The sequence below is a fragment of the Phyllobates terribilis genome, unplaced genomic scaffold, assembly GCF_046119375.1.
Source record: "Phyllobates terribilis strain yellow unplaced genomic scaffold, ASM4611937v1 Scaffold_2__4_contigs__length_985480577, whole genome shotgun sequence".
NCBI lineage: Eukaryota > Metazoa > Chordata > Amphibia > Anura > Dendrobatidae > Phyllobates > Phyllobates terribilis.
In genome coordinates this window covers 980367116-980387474 of record NW_027362762.1, presented here as the reverse complement: position 1 = coordinate 980387474, position 20359 = coordinate 980367116, and positions in this window count along the sequence as shown.

Sequence of the window (20359 nt, the reverse complement as noted above, 5' to 3'; positions counted from 1 at the left end):
AGCACTCACACCAGCCTGCTGCCATTCCTGAGCAAGCTCGGCACTGCTAGTAGTCCGATCCCGCAGCTGAAACAGTTTTAAGATACGGTCCTGGCGCTTGCTGGTCTTTCTTGGGCGCCCTGGAGCCTTTTTGACAACAATGGAAGCTCTCTCCTTGAAGTTCTTGATGATGCGATAGATTGTTGACTGAGGTGCAATCTTTGTAGCTGCGATACTCTTCCCTGTTAGGCCATTTTTGTGCAGTGCAATGATGGCTGCACGTGTTTCTTTAGAGATAACCATGGTTAACTGAAGAGAAACAATGATACCAAGAACCAGCCTCCTTTTAAAGTGTCCAGTGATGTCATTCTTACTTAATCATGACTGATTGATCGCCAGCCCTGTCCTCATCAACACCCACACCTGTGTTAATGGATCAATCACTAAAACGATGTTAGCTGCTCCTTTTAAGGCAGGACTGCAATGATGTTGAAATGTGTTTTGGGGGTTAAAGTTCATTTTCTGGGCAAATATTGACTTTGCAAGTCCAGTAATTGCTGTTAAGCTGATCACTCTTTGACATTCAGGAGTATATGCAAATTGCCATTACAAAAAATGAAGCAGTAAACTTTGGAAAAATTACTATTTGTCTCATTCTCAATACTTTTGGCCATGACTGTAGTTTGTGACGCCACCTGTGGTATGTGGCTATATGGAGCTGCCGCTGCTGTGCAGAACCTTTGGAGCTGATGTTAGTGCAGCAGAGTTGGTTCAGCTCTCCACAGGCAGAGCTTAGCTGCAGGGCAGTGTAGAGATGTTGTAGATGTTATAGGTGGTGCTGGGCGTTGTAGTGCAGGGGTGATGGCGCAGCAGCAATAACAGACAGAGGCAGTGGGGTGCAGTCTTCAGGGTTTTTACTCACGGTTGTTGCAATCCAAGTTACAGGTACCGGTGTAACTTCCCTTGTCGTGCTGGGGACTTGACGTAGTGGACCTTGCTTTGCGGGCGCGGGTTTTGGCCGCCATGTTCCGGGCCTCCATTTGTTCCCACCGCACCTGCTGGTCATGACGCTCCTTCTCCAACTGCAGGAGCTCCCGTCTACAGTACTCCTCCCTCCGGAGGGACTGGGTCTGCGTCTCCCACGGGAACCCCATGAGGTCTCCCTCCCGGTTGTCCCACCGGAACTCCTCTCATTCCTGGCAGGTAACCGGGGGAGCAGGTGCAGGTGTCAAAGGGGGTCCTTGCTGGTTTTCATATTTGGCAGACCAGCCGTAGGCGGGGCTTCCATATACCCACTCGGGTGCGGGGACAGGTGGCTCCGGTAGGGGGCCCAGAAGCAGGTCGGCATAGCAGGCGCCCGGGAAGGGAGATTCCGCCAGAAGACCGGGGAGCAGATCGGCAGAGCAGGCGCCCGGGATCGGAGGTTCCGCCAGGGAGCCCAGGAGCAGGTCAGCACTCTCAGAGCCCGGGACAGGGAGTCTCTTCTTACCTGCTCCCGCGGCCGCGCTTGTGCCATCCTCTGCCTCCTGGCTCTGTTCAGGCTCCTCCGGGGCTGGGACGCTGCTGGTGGAGTGCAGCGCTGGCTGCTGCCGGATCACAAGCTTCTCCAGCAGCTCCTTCTTCTAGCCGGCGATAGCATCCTGCTGGGCCCTCTCCATCCTCCGGCCTAGCTCCTGGATTTCAGCTTGGAGGAACTCAGTATCCTACAGGGATAGCTCTGCCATTGCCTCCTGCAGGGTGAGAGGTGTTGTCGATCGCTGCAGGCCATGGACGGGAGCTTGACTCTCCTCCATGTTGCCTGCCGGGTGCGGTCTGTCTAGACTGCTGGAGACTCCACCCTGTCTCCCAGGTTTCTTCTCTCCTCTCCCCTTTCGGGGGTGGTTCCATGGCAACTTGCTGTCGGACACACCTTGGGGCGGCCCCCCCAGATTGATGGACACATCCACATACATGGTCACTGTTGCTCGGGGCGGGCCCCGCTTTTGGCGCCATTCTGGAACCCGGCCAACGACGGGAGGCGGTTTCTTGTTGTCTTTTGGCTCGCGCATAATGGAGCCCGTTCTTCTGGGACGGGCGCCACATTCAGTATAGAACACAGTCTCTAGGCGCACAATACCCGGTGATAACGGGTGGGTTCATATCCTGTTCGTGACGCCAAAGTTGACGCGCCCCCTGGGCCGTGGGGTACTCGATGCCAGGCCGTTCGTTGCTAGGGGAGATGTGTCAGTGGGGGTGACCCGGTCCGTGACCCAGGATGGTCAATCAAAAATGGAATATTTACAGGGGAATTAAAGTTCTTATATATAGTTTGTGACGCCACCTGTGGTATGCGGCTATATGGAGCCGCCGCTGCTGTGCAGAATCTCTGGAGCTGATGTTGGTGCAGCAGAGTTGGTTCAGCTCTCCACAGGCAGAGCTTAGCTCCAGGGCAGTGTAGAGATGTTGTAGATGTTATAGGTGGTGCTTGGCGTTGTAGTGCAGGGGTGATGGCGCAACAGCAATAACAGACAGAGGCAGTGGGGTGCAGTCTTCAGGGTTTTTACTCACGGTTGTTGCAATCCAAGTTACAGGTACCAGTGTAACTTCCCTCGTCGTGCTGTGCTTACTCAGGGAGGGGTTCAGCCAACCCTCAGGTAGATCCGGATTATTTAGCGGGATCCCCTTCTGTGTGTTCTTCCTCTCTGGCCGTCTCCCTGCACCTCACACCTAGTGTCCCAATCCAGTAACAGCGGGCCTTGTCGGGCAACGTCTGTTCCGTCCCCTGGGTCCTCTATGGCTACTTTCTTGGTGAGACTGATATGGACTGTTGGCTGCAGGACTTGAAATACTACAGCCTCTGGTTTCTAGTTGAGTCATAAAGTACTCTGCTAGTTGAGGGATCGGTCCCCTTTGTGCGGCCTGACCCCTCCACCTCCTGGTAGATTTTGGCGTACGGGTGGCCTCCAGCACTGCCCGTACCCCTGGGGTCCCTTCCTCATTCCTCCTGGAGCCTTCTCCCCTGCTCCTCTCTCTCCTTCATAGCATTGGGCCTCCCACTAGGCCCTCCTCCTGAGCAGAGCTCCTACAGAGCTCCTGCTCCTTCTACTTCTCTGACTGACTGGCTGGCTTGTCTGAACTCACTTCCCAAGATGGTTCCCTCTTTTATATCACTTCCTTTCCTGTTCTCCCCTGAACTACGTCCTCCACCCACACCCACTACATGGTTCCACCCTCCAGCTAGGGACCAGGGACTACTGCCCCTACTGAAGTGGAATGTGTTGGATGCAGGTGTTAGGGTCCCAGGCAGCACTCCATCCTTACCTAAGAGGGGGATACCACACCTCTGGGTGAGAGGCATTACCTCTGTGGCGACCGAACCCTCAGGGGCACCACATATACACTACCGTTCAAAAGTTTGTGGTCACCTAGACAATTTTATGTTTTCCATGAAAACTCATACTTTTATTTATCAAATCAGTTGCAAAATGATTAGAAAATATCGTCCAGACATTGAGAAGGTTAGAAATAATGATTTTTATTTGAAAGAATAATTTTCTCCTTCACGTTTTGCTTTGGTCACTGAATGCTCCTTTGCAGCAATTCCAGCATTGTAGACCTTTGGCTTCTAGCTGTTAATTTGCTGAGGTCATCTTGAGACATTTCCCCCCCATGCTTCCTGAAGCCCCTCCCACAAGTTGGATTGGCATGATGGGCACTTTTTTTCAGCTGGGCTAACCTACTTGTGCAAGGGTTTTCTAGGGTTTTCTAAACATCCATTAGCTTCTTACACAGTTAGCAAACACAATGTACCATTAAAACACTGGAATGGTGGTTGTTGGAAATGGGCCTCTATACACCTACGTAGATATTGCAATAAAAACAAGACGTTTGCAGCTAGAATAGTCATTTACCACATTAACAATGTATAGAGTGTATGTCTGATTCATTTAATGTTAGCTTCATTGAAAAAAATGGTCTTTTCTTTAAAAAATAATGACATTTCTAAATGACCCCAAACTTTTGAACGGTAGCGTGAGTGTATATATAGGTTTGTGTGTGTGTGTGTGTGTGTCGTTAAAATTCTTGGCACCCTTGAAATTGTTCCAGAAAATGAAGTATTTCTTACAGAAAATTTCTGCAATTCCACATGTTTTGTTACACATTTATTTCCTTTGTGTGGAACAACACAAAAAAAACTGAAAAAAAGACAAATTGGACATAATTTTACACAAAACCCTAAAAATGGGCTGGACAAAATTGTTCCCTCTTTTCCAAAATTGTGGTTAAACAACTTTGTTTCAAGAATGTGATGCTTTTTCAAACAAGATGTGGGCAATATGAAAATCACACCTGAAACCAGATAAAAAGGGGAGAAATTGACTCAATCTGTCAAAATGTTGCAGTATCTGGTTACACGAACTCATGCTCTGATTAGACTTGCTTCACCATCCTATTAAACAGTGCAGGTTTTTCTTGCTCTGCCATAGCAAGGGTTAATCCGTTCAGTTAATCACCCAGAGCTCTCCAACCTGAATTGTCTCAGCTGTTCTGTGTTGGCCATTCCCTTCTGGTATGTATGCTCGCCACTGGCACTTGGGAGTTGCCAGTGATAGTTCCTGGTTTGAAGTTGAAGGAGAAGTTCAAAGTTTGGAGTAGGTGGTTGGAGAGTTTTTCAGAAAATTTCTGCTCGGAGTTGGTTTGCGTGTTTATCCTTATCCTCTCCTATTTGTTTTTTCCTTCCTATTCCTCTCCTGTTTCCCACTCTGTTGTTTAGTGAGTTTATGCATATGATTGTAGTTTTCTTTTATCCCTGTCTGTCTGGTTAGTGTTTTTGAATACACTGTGGCCTCACACATCCCTGGGTGGGGGAGGGAACAGCTAAGGGTTAAGTTAGGAGCATAGCAGGGTACAAGACCCTGGTGTCTCCACCATCCTGAGTAATCCGGGGGACAGCGATAACCTAGGGTGCCCCTAGTTCGAGGGTTTGGGTAGGCACCCACAGTCCCTTGTCACTACGTGACATTATCACTGGCTGTGCCTTTTTGGATCCATTATGGATCCTGTGACTGCTCTGGCAGAGCAGCTACAACAACTCTGCCTGGAGGTATCAGTTGTTTTGCAGCACCCATTGACTCCAGGCTTAGGGCCATGGCTCCCCGCCAATCCCTGGTGCTGCCCAAGATTGCTTTGCTGGATATGCTCTCTGCCAAAATGGATAAATTTATGATTTTCAGGGAGGTCTGAAAACTTTATTTCAGTTTGCATCCTCACTCCTCGGGTACTGAGGAGCAACAACGGGTGGGGGATCATAATCTCTCTTCTCCAGGGTGACCCTCAAGCCTGAGCATTTTCTCTCACGTCTGATTCCCAGTCACCTCTGATGGTCCAGAAATTTTTTCAGGCTCTGGGTCTTATCTATGAGGTGGCTGACCGTGACTTTCTGGCTGAGTCTAAACTACATCAGCTTCAGCAGGGAGACCGGCTAGCAAAGGAATATTGCTCAGCGTTCTGTAGGTGGTCTACGGTTACTAAGTGGAATGACCCCGCGCTCCATAGTCTGTTCTGTCAGGGACTCTCTAAGAGGGTAAAGGATGCCTTTGTTCTGTATGAGACCTCGGTTTCCCTGGAGGTAGCCATGTCTTTAGGTATCCAAGTGGACTGCCGTCTACATGAGAGACACCTCAATTTTTGGGTGTCACTGGTCAATGGAACTTAGGGCTAAGTCTACCGAGAAACCCATGCAGTTGGGGGGGACTCGTTTTACCTGTTCTCCTGCAGTTTGGCGCAAATAGGGAGTGTGTTTTTTCTGTGGTAATAACGGGCATTTTGTTGGTATCTGTCCATACATAGCCACAAAAAGCCGCCGGAAAACTAAGAGCCTTGGTTGCGAGGAGGTTAGCATCCAGGGTGTACATATTTCCTCTGTGGGTCATTCACAATTATTTTTACCTGCCAAGATCCATTTTGGCAAAAGTAAGGTTATTTCAGCCTTTTTAGACTGTGGGTGGGGGTTTAATCAGACTGATGCCCGGTTCGTCCAGGACTCGGGTCTCAATCTTCATAAATTGCCTAGACCTATACATATAATCGCTATTGATTCTACACCCTTGAACCAGGGGTATTTTACTCAGGTCATTCTAGAGATACATCTGCATGTAGAGCTCATGCACTCGGAATCAATCGATTGTTATGTGCTAGAGGGCTTACCTACCTTGGCTGATGTTGCACAATCCCATGGTGCACTGGCAGATTCGGGAGGTAGTAAGTTGGAGCTAGTACTGTCAAAGACACTGCTTTGGCACCCGTTTAGCCAGGGTGGATACCCAATCTCTGCCAGAATACCTGTCTGATTTTCAGGATGTGTTCTCGGAACAGGGATGTCGAGAACTTCCTCTTCATCGTCCGTATGATTGCGCTATTAGGCAATTTGGCTTCAGAAATTAAATGAACAGCAGATTGTATGATGTTTCATGTCTGGAGAGGCATGCCAAGCAGGAGTAGATCACAGAAAGTCGGGCCAAGGTTTCACCCGATAAGAGTAACAGTTCATGGTTCCTGAGGGCAAGATTTCAGCGTGTCAAAGACCCACATTTATTCAGAACTCCCCCTGTTTATGACCACGAATGTCCGAAGGTTTTTTTTCCCTGGTTTTGTTTGTTGCACATTCTCCTGCTGGATTAAAGTTACATTACAGCCGCTGAAGAGTCCTACACCCTAAGTCAATTACTGAGTCTTATCCAGAGAGGGCAATGTTCCTAACTGACTGTGTACCTGTCTCTTGAATAGGAATGGAGCCAAAAGTACTGTGTCCCCATCTTACGGACTGATGGGGGTCAAATGGACTGTTCCTGGGGTGAAAAGGGCTATGTGAAGATCTGGGGTCTTTCGTGGGCGTAATACTACTCAAACAACACAGGCTGATGGTAAAACAGCGTGGCAATACTTTGTTGAACCACCAAACAGACAATAAACATATAGAACAGCCCCAGCAAATATCCAAGATGGTGCAAAATTACACAGTCTCACTCTTCCGCTGGCCCGCCAGAAATAGAGCAGCTGCGACTTTGGGACTTCCAGGGCCGACTACTGCACCCGCTTTAGGTGGACACCCACAGAGAGGAGGTAGCAGCAAGCTTAGAAAGCTGACAGTCCATTGAGGTAAGTGGCCAGAACACCCGAGGGTCCCACCTAGCAACCCCAAACAACACATTCATGGGGCCAGGTGGCCTAATTGTCCCAACCTGGTTTCTCCAAATGTATCCATGGGTTCTCTGATGGTCAATGCATCCTTCCAGTCAGGGTCATGTACCCTTAGGCTGCAATCCTGTAGAATCCAAATCTGTGTCTCTCTGGATGGAGCCATGCTACCAATCTGCTGTCATGAAGAGTCTGTCTGAACTTTGATTCTGCTTGCAGCAGGATATAAAACCCTTTTTATATTTACTTATGTGGCTAAGGTCATCATTCAAAGGTCAGGGGGAAAGGTGCAGGGCTCAGGTCTCATTTGTGAAGACACAGGGTCTTCTGTGGGTGTAATATCACTCAGACATGACAGGATAAGAGTAAAACAGCATGGCAATACTTTATTGAACCACAAAGTGGACAATAAACAAATAGAACAGGTCCAGCAAATACCCAATATGGTACCGCATGACACAGTCTTATCTTTCCGCTCTGCCCACCTGGGATAGAACAACTGTGACTTTGGGACTTCCAAGGTCAACTACCTCAACCAGTGGCCCCCCGCTTCAGGTGGACCCCCACAGAGAGAAGGTAGCGGCAACCTTAGGAAGCTCTCAGTCCATCGAGGTACAAGGCTAGGTGACCCGAGGTGACCCGAGTGTCCCACTCTGGCCTCTCTGAGTGTTTCCATGGGGCCAGATGACCGGCGGGTCCCAATCTGGCTTCTCCAAATGTCTCCATGGGTTCCAGGCAACCGGAGGGTCCCACCTGGCAACCCCAAACAACATATCCATGGGGCCAGGTGACTTCATCGTCCCAACCTGGTCTCCCCAAAATGCATCCATGGGCTCTGATGGTTAATGGATCAGATCTGTATCTTTCCAGTCAGAGCCATATACCCTTAGGCCGGAATCATGTAGAATCCAAATCTGTGTCTCTTTGGATGGAGCCGCCATGCTACCAAACTAGCTGATGGTCTGAGAGAGTCTGATTGACCTTTTGCTTCTCCTTGTAAAGTCTCTTTCCAATTTCTGCTCCAAGTCTGACTGCTACGGAAACCCGTGTCCTTTTTAAGTATATATCCACAGGTTGGGGAGAAAGGGCAGCCTCATGTCTCATTGTTTGAGCATTTAATGATTTTGCTTAGTTTGTCCTCCTGTCTTGTGAGTCAATAAGTCACAGGGTCCACAAAGGTTAATTAACATAATTAGCAAACATTCATTGTTCCACAATCAAAGAGGAGACAACAATCAGGGTTATACAAATGCTAGTCTGTTCTTCTTGACCAGGCACATAAATACACATACATTTACTAGTCAACACAAAGATAATAGCGCATTTCTCTTGGATTAACAAATGTAAACGTCTGGCTATCATAGAAAATATTAAGAATTTCTCCCAAACCGCTCTTCTCCACTCAATTGTCCATTCAAATTAACATATGAATATATTTCCTAGTGGAACAGGCCTGTGATAAATATACCCCTGAGTTAGGAGGATGCAGCTCCTGGCTTCAAAAGAATTCTCTCTCACCCACAGGGCATCCCCATTTGCGCAACAGAAATTTGCAGTCTGGCCGGCACCGACACAAAATATGGAATATCGGAAGTTCTATACTTCCGATAATAATGGGACACATAATTTCAGTGGCACGGTCAGCTAAGGAACAATACGCATAATTTTATGAATCTATACGCCCTTCTGGTGAGCTATAATGCAAAAGTACAAAATAACAGGTCGCAGCTATGCCATGTGTAGTCTCAAAAGAAAGGTAAATTTGTAATGGAAAATATGGTATCACTTGCGAACTTCTGTGATCAACCAGCGAGAAGTTATCGCGAAAGTTAGATATTTTAATAAAAACATGAAGGGTGGACCCGCCCACATGAGGTCATCACAGGGGGTGTGTGGGCATAAAAGACCCAGCTGAAGATGGGTCCATGCTCATGTTGGAAGTTACATATTTATGTGTAGCACGAGACCCGTTCGATAATGGCCAGAATTGGAGTGCTTCCCTCCAGCTAAACGGAATCGTCTCTGCGATCTTTATAGTAAGTTCTTCTTTAATCCCATTTATTTTGTCTAACTGTATATTCTGTACTGTATTGTCTCCTTTTGTAAAACCTTTTGCATATTTTTCATAAACACTGCCTCCCTTTTGGATTAAATATAAAATTTAATAGTTCTGTTTCTTTAGTCCTGTAATCGTTCCTTCCCCGAAGCCATATACGCTACCAGAACGCAGGCGTCCGATCAGGCCTGTATTATATTTTAAAACTGATCGGTGGTGGCAGCGAATAATACTAAGTGGGTTATCGTGAGGCTATCAGTGATAGTATGAGGGCATATACATATATTCCATGTGTTGGAAGGTGGTGTGTATGCTGTACGCTCACTGCTAGCTTGCTGATAACTACGTAGTGAGAACAGTCTTCAGCCTCCTATATTGATCGTCGGCCAATCATGCAACTGTCCGGATGACAGGGGGCAGCAGAGAGCTGTTTGCTCAAGAGATCACAGTGGGTGGTCTCTGAGTAATCGGGATCATGTGACACCCTGACAAACTGGTGGCAAGCGGTGGGATATTACAGAACATCAGTGGCTGGATTGAGCAATCATTCCTGTGACTGAAAACTTGCACGGTTCTTGCGAGAATTCTGTGCAATGCTTTAAGGAATCAGACTCAGTGTTTTAATATTTTTTATCTCTGAAATTACTGTACGTGTAGCAGTTGCATCCCCTCCCTTCTCGTTTTTCTGTCCTATCTTTTATTTGGCAATAATAACTACACGTGGAGAGCCCTGGTATCACCAGCAGACGAAGACCACTATCTCTGCCCTCTGTGAGCTGAGGCAGATTGACCCCATGGGCAAAAACAAGGCCCAACTGATTGCTGAACTGTTGCAAGGCGACGCAGAGCCCTGATGATGGGGCAGCCAGCCAAGGCCCGGATGGCGCTGCTGCAGGGGTCTCATCTGTTACTGCCAGCCATACCCACAGCAAGGGTAGTGTGGACCCCCACCTGCAGATGGCCTTGGAGCATCTCGCCACAGACGATCATGACGGACTGATCCTGAAATTCCAAGAGCGAGCAGAGCAACAGACCTGAGCTGAGAGAGCCGAGTGAGAGCGGCAAGAGGAGCATCTGTACCAGCTGGAGCTAGCCTGGATTCAGAAGGAGCCATCTCCCACACAGACCTGTGAGTCCAACAGTGCCAACTGCTTTAAACACTGTCCTGAGCATTTTCCTGTAATGGAAAAGGACGGGGACATGGACATACAGTACAGACCCAAAGTTTGGACACACCTTCTCATTTAAAGATTTTTCTGTATTTTCATGACTATGAAAATTGTACATTCACACTGAAGGCATCAAAACTATGAATTACCACATGTGGAATTATATACTTAACAAAAAAGTGTGAAACAACTGAAAATATGTCTTATATTCTAGGTTCTTCACAGTAGCCACCTTTTGCTTTGATGACTGCTTTGCACACTCTTGGCATTCTCTTGATGAGCTTCAAGAGGTAGTCACCGGAAATGGTTTACACTTCACAGGTGTGCCCTGTCAGGTTTAATAAGTGGGATTTCTTGCCTTATAAATGGGGTTGGGACCATCAGTTGTGTTGTGCAGAAGTCTGGTGGATACACAGCTGATAGTCCTACTGAATAGACTGCTAGAATTTGTATTATGGCAAGAAAAAAGCAGCTAAGTAAAGAAAAACGAGTGGCCATCATTACTTTAAGAAATGAAGGTCAGTCAGTCCGAAAAATTGGGAAAACTTTGTAGTGCTTGATGGATTTTGCAACTGCACTTGGGGACATTTTCAAAGAAACTGGCTCACATGAGGACCGCCCTAGGAAAGGAAGACAAAGAGTCACCTCTGCTCCTGAGGATAAGTTTATCCGAGTCACCAGCCTCAGAAATCACAGGTTAACAGCAGCTCAGATTAGAGACCAGTTCAATGCCACACAGAGTTCTAGCAGCAGACACATCTCTACAACAACTGTTAAGAGGAGACTTTGTGCAGCGGGTCTTCATGGTAAAATAGCTGCTAGCAAACCACTGCTAAGGACAGGCAACAAGTAGAAGAGTCTTGTTTGGGCTAAAGAACACAAGGAATTGACATTAGACCAGTGGAAATCTGTGCTTTGGTCTGATGAGTCCAAATTTGAGATCTTTGGTTCCAACCACCGTGTTTTTGTGCGACTCAGAAAAGGTGAACGGATGGACTCTACATGCCTGGTTCCCACCGTGAAGCATGGAGGAGGAGGTGTGATGGTGTGGGGGTGCTTTGCTGGTGACACTGTTGGGGATTTATTCAAAATTGAAGGCATACTGAACCAGCATGGCTACCACAGCATCTTGCAGTGGCATGCTATTCCATCTGGTTTGCGTTTAGTTGGACCATCATTTATTTTTCAACAGGACAATGACCTCAAACACACCTTCAGGCTGTGTAAGGGCTATTTGACCAAGAAGGAGGGTGATGGGGTGCTACGCCAGATGACCTGGCCTCCACAGTCACCAGACCTGAACCCAATCGAGATGGTTTGGGGTGAGCTGGACCGCAGAGTGAAGGCAAAAGGGCCAACAAGTGCTAAGCATCTCTGGGAACTCCTTCAAGATTGTTGGAAGACCATTTCCGGTGACTACCTCTTGAAGCTCATCAAGAGAATGCCAAGAGTGTGCAAAGCAGTTATCAAAGCAGAAGGTGGCTACTTTGAAGAACCTAGAATATAAGACATATTTTCAGTTGTTTCACACTTTTTTGTTAAGTATATAATTCCACATGTGGTAATTCATAGTTTTGATGCCTTCAGTGTGAATGTACAATTTTCATAGTCAAGAAAATACAGAAAAATCTTTAAATGAGAAGGTGTGTCCAAACTTTTGGTTTGTACTGTACATCATCGTCAATTAGAGGGAGATGATTCAACCCTGCTAAGGCCAGATTGGTGTGCACCTTACAGACATCGAACTTGATATATTTTTGTCCTGGCTCCAAGACGGAATTGAACAAGCGCTACTTTTGATGTGTGGGGGTCGGAGTCTTGTGTAGGAATACACATAATCCTCCATGGCCTTGAAATAAAAAAGAAAGGACACATTGATAAGTTACTGCTCGTTGGCTGACTTGCCTGTGATTATACAACAGGGCATTTGGCGATCAGCACATTTATAATTTAAGTGCCTTTCTTATTGTTAAATAAAAATTAATAAAGCTGTGACCGACCTTCACCCATCAAGTTGTATCTTGTGAATTATTTGTTATTAGTAGGGGTGGTGGGTTGGAGCGCGCCAGCTGTGTCGTCACAGGCTACCCTTGATGGGATGGACTGTGTTGTTGGCTTGAGGGCCCTTGTTCGATAAGGCTAAAATAAGCCGAGGGACTGGTGTCGGGTAAGAACAGTAAAACGGACTTGGATGGTTGTAAGTTCCAGGGTCCTAACCAAAAAGACTGACTCAAACAAAAGAAAATAAACATTGTCTAGTCTAAGCAATGTGCAGGAGAGTGGCTTGGCGTCCTTCACAAGCATCTGGTCATATAAGTTATTGTAGTGTCGGCGTCTTTGCCTCGTGCCGGGCAGAGACACCGATCCCCTCACCGCCGCGGTCCCGGTCCGGCGCCCTCCGGCTACCCTGCTGCATCTACCCGGGGTGCGCGCACCATGCGCAGTTCCCCGGACACTGTACTTAGGGCGCACATGCTCCCTCCCTCTTAAAGGGGCCACGCGCGCCGTCCTAAAGAGTCACGGCTAATGGCCGAAGGACTGCTCCTATATAAGGCACCTCCTCCAAAATGGAGGTGCCTGTGCAAGGTTGTTGTTTGTGTGCTAACACTCTCCTCAGCCCTGTCTATCAACTGTGCCCGCCTACCTGTCTCTCTGCCGTGCCCACCTTCTTGTCTACCCGCATCACCTGCCTGTCTACCAGCCGTGCTCATCTGCTGTGCCTGTCGGCTTCAGCCATCAGTCCCGTGGGAGTCGCCTGCTCTCACACAAGGACGGTCTCAGAGTGGCATCTGGTACACCTTCCCGGTCCCTCCTTGGTTCATGGAGTTGATTAAGCCGCTGTGTGGCCAGGGTCAGTTCAGGTAAGCACTTGGTTACGCCCCTCTGGTCCCTCCTTGTATCTCAGCCCAGAGGTTCCCCCACCCGGATCTGAGACAATTTGCACATGCCATGGAATCTGGTGGCTCCCAGGCTCCTTCGCTCTCAGACCTGTATCAAGAGGTCTCTCGCCAGAGATCCCAACAGGATACTATCCTGTCCTATCTGCGGACAGTCAACTCTCGACTGGACACGCTGTCCACCCCGACTGTGTCTGCCTCTAACCAAGTGGCACCCGCTCCGGCGACAACTCAACCCAGTGGCGCTGTGGCATCCGGCTTAGGACCCCAGCTTTCTGCTCCTCCAAGTTTCGGTGGTGACCCTGCCCTATGTCGGGGCTTCATTAATCAGTGTACGCTGCACTTTGAGCTCTTGGCACACCAGTTCGCCTCCGACTGGGCCAAGGTGGCATTCATCATGTCTCATCTCACTGGGGAAGCATTGGCGTGGCTTAACCCTCTGTGGGAGAGAGGGGAACCTCTGGTGTCTGACCTCCAGGCCTTCCTCACAGCTTTCCGGAAGGTGTTCGATGAGCCCAGATGAAAATCTTCGACTGCCTCCTCTCTTCTCCGACTCTGCCAAGGGAGTCTCCCTGTGGGACAGTATGCCGTGCGTTTCCGCACCCTCGCATCTGAACTTGTCTGGAACAATGAGGCTCTGGTGTCCACCTTTTGGGAGGACCTTTCCGGACGTATCAAGGATGAGCTAGCCGGTTGTGACATACCTCCCTCTCTGGACGACCTGGTGTCATTAGCTACATGGATCGACATCCGTTTTCAGGAGCGTTCTAAGGAGGCGACCTGTGAGAGAAGGCCCCTGCACCTAACACCAATGTTCCAAAGGCCAGTCTTGCAACCAGCATCCCCTCCGGTGTCTTTTCCAGAGTCTATGCAAATAGACCAAGTTAACATGGTCAAATCTCGTCAGGAGATCCGCCGCGCCAAGGGGAGTTGCTTCTACTGTGGCAGTATAGAGCATCTAATCTGCTCCTGTCCGGTGAGACCAGGAAACTTCAGTGTCTAGGATGGCTCAGAGAGGTCATCCTAGGCAAAAGTTCTTCCTTTCCGCCCTTGACTCTGCCCATTTCAGTTACCAGTGATGAGACCCACTACTTCGAGACTGCCTATCTGGATTCCGGAGCCGCTGGAAACCTCATTCAACAGGCCATTGTGGAGCAATATCAGATTCCTACCATGCGCCTGGCTGATCCTTTAGCGTGTTTCTCTGTGGATGGAAAGCTTCTATCTGAAACCATCCTGTTTGTCACTGAGCCTGTAACTCTTCAGGTGGGAATTCTACATTCGGAGAGGATCTCCTTTTACGTGCTGTTCTGTCTCTCTCATCCCCTTCTGCTCGGCTTGCCTTGGTTACAGAGACATGAGCCTGTCCTGAATTGGAGCTTGGGTGAGGTGCTCCGTTGGGGTCAGGAATATCATAAGTCCTGTCTGTTCCGGTTCGTCCTGATCGACCTCCGTCTACTCCAGCTAACCTACCTGGCCTGCCGGCACCCTACTGGTCATATGCTGACGTCTTTGATAAAAAGGAGGCAGAGACACTAACACCTCATAGGCCGTATGATTGCCCCATCGACCTAATACCTGGTGCTTCACCTTCTCGCGGGTGAATCTACCCCTTGTCGCTGGCCGAGACCCGTGCTATGTCTGAGTGCTGTAAGGCAGCGCTAGTCATCATGTTGGGGGACACTTGCTGCACCAGGTCAATTAAAGCACACCAGCCACGTTTTCCAGTATTTCACAATCCAGCAGTTTATTACACTTCACTACTGCTTATCACCGAGTCCAACTCAGTGGCTCGCCGACATATTACATAAAATGTGCAGGAGCCTTTCAAGTGGCAGACAGGCCCACTTGGCTCCAGTTACAACCTTCAGAAAAGTCACTTATATCAACGTCCATATAATGCAGTGTTTTACCTTTGCTGGGTTTTAGCTGCTTCAGTCAGGTTTGTTCTGCCACCACTGTGGCTTTACGGCTTCCCAGATGGGGGTCTCCAGCCCTCGTTCCTTCAAAGGCTACTGGTATTGACGTGCCCAAGGGATGGGGACTCGGCGTCCGGGCCTTGCTGTTTGGTTTTGGGGATGTCGCGGTGGCCGGCTCCCGGGGCCGTACCCTGGGGTCACTCTTGAAAGCAAGGAATTGGGGGAAAAGGTGTATGGGAAAGGGGAAAGTTTGTGACGCCACCCGTGGTATCTGGTGAGGATCACCAGTGCTGCTACAGTCCTCTGAGGCCGGTGATCAGGCAGCTTAGGTGGTGCGGCTCCCACAGGTGGAGCGGGGCCTCAGGGCAGCATAGGAGGAAGTATGCAGGATAGAGCGTGGCGGGTGCAGTGCCGCGGAGGAAAGAACAGACAGAGTCAATATTTGAAGTCATCCAAGTCTTTACGGTGGTGCTTTCTCAGCTCAGAGCTTCTCTCTACTGCCACACGGCGAGCTGCGGCCACTAGGGTGGGGTTCAACACACTCCAGGTAGCTCAAGAGCGCTTGACAGGACCCCTGCTCTAAAGTGTTCCTCTCCTGTTGTAGCTTTTCCCGCCTTGTGTCCCCCACTGTGTCCTGTACAGGTACTGCGATGTCCTTGATGGGTAGCTTGTAGCTCCTGGACCGACTCGGTGCCCTTCTTGGTTACTAGTGGTGAGAACTTGGCGTAAGGTCGGGTCCCTCTGGATGAACTCAGATTAAGGAATACAGGTGGCGACTCCGCTCCATCCGTGTCCCCCTGGGGGGATCCACATAAGCCTCCGGACTTCTCTGACAGAGACGTGAAGTGCAAAGTCAGATAATAGGGGAACGGTACCCCCTCTTGCGGCAGGGTCTCTCGGGCAGGGCCAGAATAAGGTATGCAGGTGGCGACTCTGCTCCAACCGCAACCCCTGAGAGCCTTTCGCCTGTGGAGCATGACTCCTCTGCTCCCCTCCTGGGCCTTCTTGGTTGGACTCTGACCGGGGACAGAGCCGGTTTTAACTCTGCCCCAGTCCCCCATCTCGAGGCCTGAGACCGAGAACCGTGGACCCTCCAGCCGGCAGCAGCTTTGTGCTGACTTGCTGTCCCGAAGACCCACGATTAAAGACCCAGTTATTAAAATGGCTTCCAGTTATATATGATTCTATTAAGTGTTAAAGTAAAGTGCTTCCTCCACCCTCACTCACTACTTGGTTCCCCCTAACTTTGGTTCCCCCCAACTCCTCCATTCCGGATCGGGGCAGCACTATGGTGCATTGGGCCCCCTTCAGAACTGGAGTGGTGTAGTGTTGAGTGTGTGGTCGGGGTCCTGTGTGGTGCTCCATCCTTACCTTGGAGAGGAGATACCACACCTCATTCTGAAGTGCAGTACCCCTGTGGCGACTGAACCCTCAGGGGCGCCACACATAACATCCAGCCTCTGACATCTATACACAGCAGGGGGCCGCACGGCGCCATCTATACACAGCAGGGGGCCGCACGGAGCCACCTATACACAGCAGGGGGCTGCACGGTGCCATCTATACACAGCAGGGGGCCGCACGGCGCCATCTATACACAGCAGGGGGCCGCACGGCGCCATCTATACACAGCAGGGGGCCGCACAGTGCCATCTATACACAGCAGGGGGCCGCATGGCGCCATCTATACACAGCGGGAGGCCGCACGGCACCATCCATACATAGTGGGGGGGCCGCACGGCGCCCCCCCCGAGACAGCAGGAGGCCGCACGGCGCCAATTATACTGAGCAGGAGGCCGCACACAGTCACGCATGCAGTCACTCACACACACAAACATTTACAGACATATACAAACACGCATAAACACATTTGAAACACAAAAATACATATAAACAGACATCACACAATGATATCTGCCTGCGCGCACACACACACACACACATACACAAACACACACACACACTCACCATCCCCCGGCTCCATTCCTCCTGCCTGCTCTGACTTCTCCGTTGCAGCAGTGACGCGGCTGGGTGCGCACTGCGTGACGTCACAGCTAGGAGACACGGCCGCGCACAGGGCCGTGTCTCCTAGCAGTGACGCGGCCGGGCCAGCACAGGGAAGTTAACAGCGGCAGTGCTGGCCCTGCCGATGAAGAAGTAGCGGCGGCTGCTGCTGGGGAAGCGGTCCGGGGCCCCCCCTCCCGCCACTGCTACCGGTATGTGCCACGGCGGCCCGCACATATAATGAGGGCAATCCGGCATTAGACACCCCGCCCAGAGCCGCGGGCCCCCTGCAGGCTCGGGGCCCCGGGCGGTAGCCCGGATTGCCCTCATTATAATCCGCCTATGGGTTGAAGGCTCTTCAGCGGTTTCTGGGGTTTGCTAACTATTACCGCCTCTTCATTTCTCATTTCTCCTCCCGGACTGCTCCCATCTCTGCTCTCACCCGTAAAGGAGCAAATCCCAGGGAATGGACTTCGAGGCGGAAAGTGCCTTTGTCTCTCTTAAGCAAGCCTTCTCCTCCGCTCCAGTGCTACATCGTCCAGATTGCAATAAACAGTTCTTCCTGGAGGTTGAGGCCTCTTCCTCCGGGGCCGGAGCAGTGCTCACCCAGAAATCTGTGTCTGGGCGAATGGTGACCTGTGGCTTCTTCTCCAAACTCTTTTTTTCGTCTGAGAGCAATTAGTCCATAAGAGATCAAGAAATGCTGGCCATCAAATTAGCGCTGGGGGAGTGGCGCTACTGGCTTGAGGGGGTTCTGCACTCGGTGGTCATCTACACTGACCATAAAAACCTTGCTTACTTGCAGACAGCCCAAAGACTAAATCAGAGTCAGGCCAGATGGTCTTTGTTTTTTGCTCTTTTCAGCTTCACTCTCCATTACCGCCCGGCAGACAAGAATATTAAAGCTGATGCTCTATCCCGCTCTTTTCTGTCTACCGACCAAGAGGAGGAGCCTCTACACATCACTGACCCCTCCAGAATAGTGACTGTTGCTCTGTTTGACCTGTCTCTTCTAACTCTTGGATCGGAAGAGGGTCTTACTCTGGGGTCATTCGTCCAAACTGGCTGGTCATGCCGGCCAGAGGAGGACGCTTCTGCTCATTGCCCGGCATGATTGGTGGCCCACCCTGTGCAAAGATGTTGCGGATTTTGTTGCGGCTTGTTCCTCCTGTGCCCGTAACAAGATACCTAGGCACCTCCCAGCTGGTCGTCTTTTTCCTCTCCCCGTGCCTTCTGCTCCTTGGCAACACATTGCTATGGACTTCATCACTGATCTTCCGGTATCTGCCGGGTCTACCGTCATATGGGTGGTCGCTGACCGCTTCTCCAAGATGGCTCACTTCATTTCTTTGCCTGGTCTTCCGTCTGCACCTGTGCTGGCTAATGACTTTGTTATGCACACGCCCGGGCTGAGCGGCGTGTGCGTGTGATTGTAGTGATTCCACTGGACCGTGCCGGAGAGTGAATGCCTGGAGGGGCTTAACTAGGTATTCACCCGATCCGACCAGGGTCGCACGATGGCATACGACGCCAGTGCACCAAGGAGGAACCGAGCAGAGGGACCAGGTGCTACTCCAGGACAGACCCCGGACACGGCTGTTGACCCACACAGGGGAATACAGGAACAGACTGGTAGGCTGGCACACAGACTGGTGGGTATAGGCAGGCAAGACTGGTATGCAGGCAGGCGGGTATGCAGGCAGGGGGGTACAGGCAAGCACAGCTAGAGTGCAGACAGGGAGGCACTAGCAGGTAGGAACACAGGCGGGATAGGACCCAGTACACACTGGGACTCAGGAACAATACAGGCAGAGGGGTACAGGCAAGCACAGCTAGAGTGCAGACAGGGAGGCACTAGCAGGTAGGGACACTGGCAGGATAGGACCCAGTACACACTGGGACTCAGGAACAGAACCACAGATGTGGTGGACAAACACAGCAGAGTGAGGCCGCCCAGAGAGGTGAGCGAGAACAGGGCAGGACAAGGCCGCCTGGAGCGGTGAGCAAGAGTAGAGCAGGACAAGGCCGCCAGGAGCGGTGAACAAAGGATCAGAGCTGAGCGAGACTGCTGGAGCAGTGAGCAAGAGTAAAGCAGGACGAGGCCGCCTGGAGCGGTGAGCAAGAGTGGAGCGAGACTGCCGGAGCAGCGAGCAAAAGGGTCAGAGCGGAGCAAGGCTGCCGGAGCAGCGAGCAAAGGAGTCAGAGCAGGATAGAACCGCCGGAGCGGTAAGCAAAGGAGTCAGAGCAGACTAGAACCGCCGGAGCGGTGAGCAAAGGAGTCAGAGCAGGCTAGAACTGCCGGAGCGGTGAGCAAAGGAGTCAGAGCAGGCTAGAACCGCCGGAGCAGTGAGCAAAGGAGTCAGAGCAGGCAAGGCTGAGTAGGGGGGACAGGGCTCTGTTCACACGGAACAGACAGGAAGGGAAAGGCAGAGCCAGACACCCACAGGGTACTTGCAGTGAAGTAGCGAGTGGACCACAAACTCACAAACGGGAGTACAGAGACAACAGGCAGGAGTTAGGTACGAGTTCAGACTCTGCAGAAAAAGGAAAGGAACGGACATAGAGAAAAGACAGATGAAAGATAGGAGAGAGTACAGACTGGAACTGAGTGTACGGACGAGACCGACACAGGAGCGGGACACAGGAGCGGGTCTGGGAATACGGCCCCCAGAGAGGCGGGACGAACAGGCAAGGAGCGTGTTCAGACAGGACAGACAAGATACAGGAGCAGGTCTGGGTAATCGGCCCCCAGAGAGGCGGGACGAACAGGCAAGGAGCGTGTTCAGACAGGACAGACAAGATACAGGAACGGATCTAGGTAATCGGCCCCTAGAAGGCGGGAGGAACAGGCTAGGAGCGTGTTCAGACAGGCCTGGAAATACAGCCTCCAGGAAAGGCAGCAGGCAAGAGTACACAGACAGGACTCAGTTCAGACACGGGAACTGATACCGCAAGGCAGGAGACAAAGACAGGACTCAGCTCAGACACGGGAACTGATACCGCAAGGCAGGAGACATAGACAGGACTCAGTTCAGACACGGGAACTGATACCGCAAGGCAGGAGACATGGACAGGACTCAGTTCAGACACGGGAACTGATACCGCAAGACAGGAGACAAAGAACGGGACCTGGCACCTTCAGAGTGAAAGCACACACTG